Source organism: Anopheles coluzzii (assembly GCF_943734685.1).
Source record: "Anopheles coluzzii chromosome X unlocalized genomic scaffold, AcolN3 X_unloc_1, whole genome shotgun sequence".
Taxonomy (NCBI): Eukaryota; Metazoa; Arthropoda; class Insecta; order Diptera; family Culicidae; genus Anopheles; species Anopheles coluzzii.
The window spans coordinates 2815001-2820000 of record NW_026054419.1 but is presented as its reverse complement, the minus strand read 5'-3'; positions in this window follow the sequence as shown (position 1 = coordinate 2820000).

Genomic DNA, 5000 nt, shown 5'->3' with positions numbered 1-5000 from the left:
AGGCGTTGCTCAGTAGCTTTTGGCGGCACATGTAAAAAGTACTCGAGTTCAGATTCTTGGAACTTTGCGTATTGTTCAAAACTTATAACGAAAACTAAATTATAAATGGGTAAAAGGCTAGGCGTTTCTCAGTAGCTTTTGGCGCCACGTGGCAAAAGTATTCGAGTTCAGATTTCTGGGACTTAGCGTATTTTTCAAAATTGATTATGCAAATTGAAGTACAAATGGGGCATTAGCTAGGCGTTGCCCAGTAGCTTTTGGCGCCACATGGAGGAAGTAGTCGAGTTCAAATTTCTGGGACGTAGCGTAGTTTTCAATCATAATAAACCGAATCAAACATAAAAATCATGAAACTTACACAACGTCCCTAGGTTGTGCACAAAACGTAACGATAAAGTGCCGGCGAGGTTAGAGGAGCACCAAAATTGTGTACCGATTAGGAAAAGTACTCTATGTTGCTATGACTTGGGTAAAAAGTGTTGATTAACTGCTGGTTACGATAGACAGTTGCTTATCGTACACATCGCAAACGAACACCCCTTAGTGAGCAGTAGCAGAAGTCGATGGAACAAAGCGAATGCATTACAAACTGATCAAGTAAAATAAGGAACGCTACGTACTAGGACTTCTTTCCAAGAATGGTGTCCGCGACGGGAGGGCAAGCGTCCTTCCCAGGTTTCCCTAGTAAACCTTGTATGGTAAACATACCCAAGCGTGTCCGTAAGCACGCAACGATGGTCACGAACGAGCACATACCTAGGGAAAGTACTCTACGTACTAGGACTTCTGTCCAAGAATGGTGTCCGCGACGGTCGGGCACTGTGACGCAATTACCAAATCCTAGAATCGTACAAGCAGTGTGTACAAACATAAACATTAACGCGTTCGCTCGGGCTGCGCCGTCCGTGTTGAACACAAATGCGGGTGATTATATGAGTGGATGGACAAAAACATGCGTGGCGAAGACAATTTTCTGCACGATGTGCACATAGCTCATTTCGTCGTCCCGGGCGAATGGAAAAACACAAAAATCTCGAGTATCTTTCTAGGTTTCTGTTATAAAAGGGCAAGCCAAAAGGTGACCGGTTGAGATGAGCATTTTAAGCATACAAGCACTTAATTGCAACTTTTCCTACAAAAACTAGGTACGTACACGTAGATTGTATCAACATGGACATCCATGATTGCGTACGCCCGGGCTGCGCCCTCCGTGTTGTACTTTCCCTGATTGGTACACAATTTTGGTGCAAGTGTACCAACATCGACATCTATGAACGCGTACGCTCGAGCTGCACCCTCCGTCTTGTACTTTCCCTGATCGGTACACAGTTTTGGTGCACGGCTATCCCGAAAGGCAACTTGTACCAACATCGACATCCATGAACGCGTACGTAGCGTACTTTCCCTGATCGGTACACAATGTTGGTGCACGGCATAGGAAATGGGCTTAAAATGGTCAAACTCAATCCATTTCCACTAAAGATAGTCAATAACAGCTGTGCCGATGAAGTAGGGCACGATGCAAGTCAATGTTATTTAATGAATTACATGTTCACCATACATTTCAGTACAAAATTGCTCGGTCAGACCTACAAAGTGCTATATCTCGAATACTAAACGTCGCAGATGGGTGTCGTAGAACAATTTTAAGTTCGTCTAACGATTGTACATCCGATTCTGGATAGTGGTTTTTCGACCACTTTTCAACATTTTGTGACACCCCGAACCTAGGGGCTGCTCCCTAGCTTTTTTCAAAAATGTGCACCGAACGGGCCAGAGAGCTCGAGTAGTCGAAAATTTTTTTTTTGCTAAAACCCCTCAAAACGTGTCAGGAACGCACCCTAGATGATGAAAAGTGCAACCAGAATGTCAATCGACAACATGCCCGGGGGTACAAATTTGCTCTACGCGTCCCTAGGTAGGGTACTTTTTCATACAAACATCAAAGTGTACGGTGCACACAGTGCGCGGAACAAAAATTGCTCGGTCAGACCTAGGACGGGCCATATCTCGAATACTAAACGTCGCAGATGGGTGTCGTAGAACAATTTTAAGTTCGTCTAACGATTCTACATCCGATTCTGGATAGTGGTTTTTCGACCACTTTTCAACATTTTGTGACACCCCGAACCTAGGGGCTGCTCCCTAGCTTTTTTCAAAAATGTGCACCGAACGGGCCAGAGAGCTCGAGTAGTCGAAAATTTTTTTTTTGCTAAAACCCCTCAAAACGTGTCAGGAACGCACCCTAGATGATGAAAAGTGCAACCAGAATGTCAATCGACAACATGCCCGGGGGTACAAATTTGCTCTACGCGTCCCTAGGTAGGGTACTTTTTCATACAAACATCAAAGTGTACGGTGCACACAGTGCGCGGAACAAAAATTGCTCGGTCAGACCTAGGACGGGCCATATCTCGAATACTAAACGTCGCAGATGGGTGTCGTAGAACAATTTTAAGTTCGTCTAACGATTCTACATCCGATTCTGGATAGTGGTTTTTCGACCACTTTTCAACATTTTGTGACACCCCGAACCTAGGGGCAGCTCCCTAGCTTTTTTCAAAAATGTGCACCGAACGGGCCAGAGAGCTCGAGTAGTCGAAAAATTTTTTTTTGCTAAAACCCCTCAAAACGTGTCAGGAACGCACCCTAGATGATGAAAAGTGAAACCAGAACGTGAAACGACAACTTTGTTGGGGGTACCCTTTTTACTCTACGGGCCACTAGCTTAGGCGCGCCAACAGCGCTTTCCTCTCGGGTTCCCATTTTTTGCCCTCCTGGGATTATGATCATTTACTCATTGCCTACTATAGGGAAGGTACCTTGCTCCGAGGTCAAAAATGAAGATTTCACCAAATCGTAGTTTTAACCTCTATTTAGTCGTAGGAGCATGGTTTGCAGTGTCCGTGGGTCATATAAGCCCCCGTTTGGGTCATACGTCCCCTCCCCGATGAAAATCGTCATATGACTATAGGCCGAACTTATGAAGCAAAAGTGGTGTCTGGTGGGTTCTGCCGATGATCTTAACCTATGATTTTGAGTTTCCACTCTTTCAAAACGTTTCCTGGAGCAGTACATCACGGGTCTACGGACCCAAAGACTTCGTTGCGATGGTTTCAAGCATAAAAGTTGTAACAGTTAAGGGTTTTTAATACGCGTATATTAAATCATTGCTTGAAACTAAGCTTCGTTGTCTTTAAACTCTGCAAGACCAATCGAACTTCTTAGGGAAACTCGAAGTATTCACGCTAAGCTGGTGGTGCAGGGCACATAGCGTGATGAAACCGGGTTTCCCTAACCAATGTGGCATATTTTTTCCCTGAGAGTGAAGCTCAGACCCACGTAGGGGAGAGCGAAGTGGAACTTTAATGTTCAATGCAGCAAATGTTCGCCATGCGGATAAACAAGTTGGAATAGTTCAATGTAGTGTAATGCAAACACGAATCGCAAATAACGATACGGGACCCAGAAGCAATTCTGCGGATCCCTCGGGGAGTGGTGAGTTGATATAAATTAGAGGTGAAAGTCCAAGTTGTTCGAGCTCCGGCTCGGCAGCCGATACGAGGTTCCTGTTGAGCTTGTTTGTACATCGCGCAGAGGCGCCGTTCGGTTCTAGCAATGATTCCCGCCACCATGTTCCATGCGTGCAGAGATCCGTTAGAGCTCGTTCAATGTGTCCCGCCGTGATTACGAAAAAGTCCAACAGTTGACTTAGTTGGGTGTGCGTCAAGTAATCGCGCAGAGATGCCGATCGGTTCCTAGCAATGTTTCCCGTCACAAGGTGGTATTGGCACCTGTGCAGAGTGGCCGTTAGCAATGTCTCCCGTATCACGGTGGTGTACCATCACTAGTGCAGAGTGACCGCTAGCAATGTCTCCCGTCACAAGGTGGTAGCCCAGAAGTGCAGAGAAGCCGCTGTAGCAAAGTCTCCCGTATCACGTTGGAGTTCTTCCACTAGTGCAGAGAGATCGCTGAACCGTTCAATGTGTCCCGTCGTGGTGTGCTTGTACCGAGCACGTAGGATACACCTTGCTTTGTTGGTTTGGGATAGGAGTGGTCGCGCAACTGCCTCCACGCCGCAGAGTGCCAGTTCGGATTGAAGGTCAACTTTAGCCGTTCAATGCATCAGTCGGTGGGTGTTCAGATGGCATCACAACTTCCCCTAGGTGCTCAAGTTGGCTGGGTTGTAAAACATGTACACATGCGCAGAGTATCGTGCGTACTAGCAAAGTCTCCCGTCACGGTGGTTACGAATGAGTTCCATGCAGTGCAGAGAGATCGTTAGTGCGTGCAATGTACCAGTCGATGTGTCGTACCGGCATACAACCCCGCTTAGAGGCCCGTCGCTCGAAGAGGACAAGAAAGAGTGCGCAGAGTGCCGTACCGGCATAGCAATGTCTCCAGACATACGTTGGGACACCCGACGCAGTGCAGAGAGATCCGCTAGCCGTGTGCAATGCATCCGACGTTGCCTGCTTGTGCAGTCTATCGAGTGGCGCCAACGGACGCTCTGGCGTCGCAGAACAAATCTCGGTGGTCACGGGGGACTTGCGCCTCGCGTGATCAAGAGTGTAGTTCGTGTTCAAGCAATTGACTCGAATTCTGGTTGATCCTACCAGTGATATACGCTCGTCTCAAAGGTTAAGCCATGCATGTCTAAGTACAAGCTTCCTAGAAAGTGAAACCGCATAAGGCTCAGTATAACAGCTATAATTTACAAGATCCTCATCCAAACAGTTACTTGGATAACTGTGGAAAAGCCAGAGCTAATACATGCATTATGCCGGGACTGTTGGCCTCCGGGTCGGCGGAACTGGTGCACTTATTAGTTAAACCAATCGCCTCCGGGCGCTTTGAGTTGAAATCTGGATAAGGATGCCGATCGTACGGTCGCTTGCGACTGACGACAGATCTTTCAAATGTCTGCCCTATCAACTATTGATGGTAGTGTAGAGGACTACCATGGTTGCGACGGGTAACGGGGAATCAGGGTTCGATTC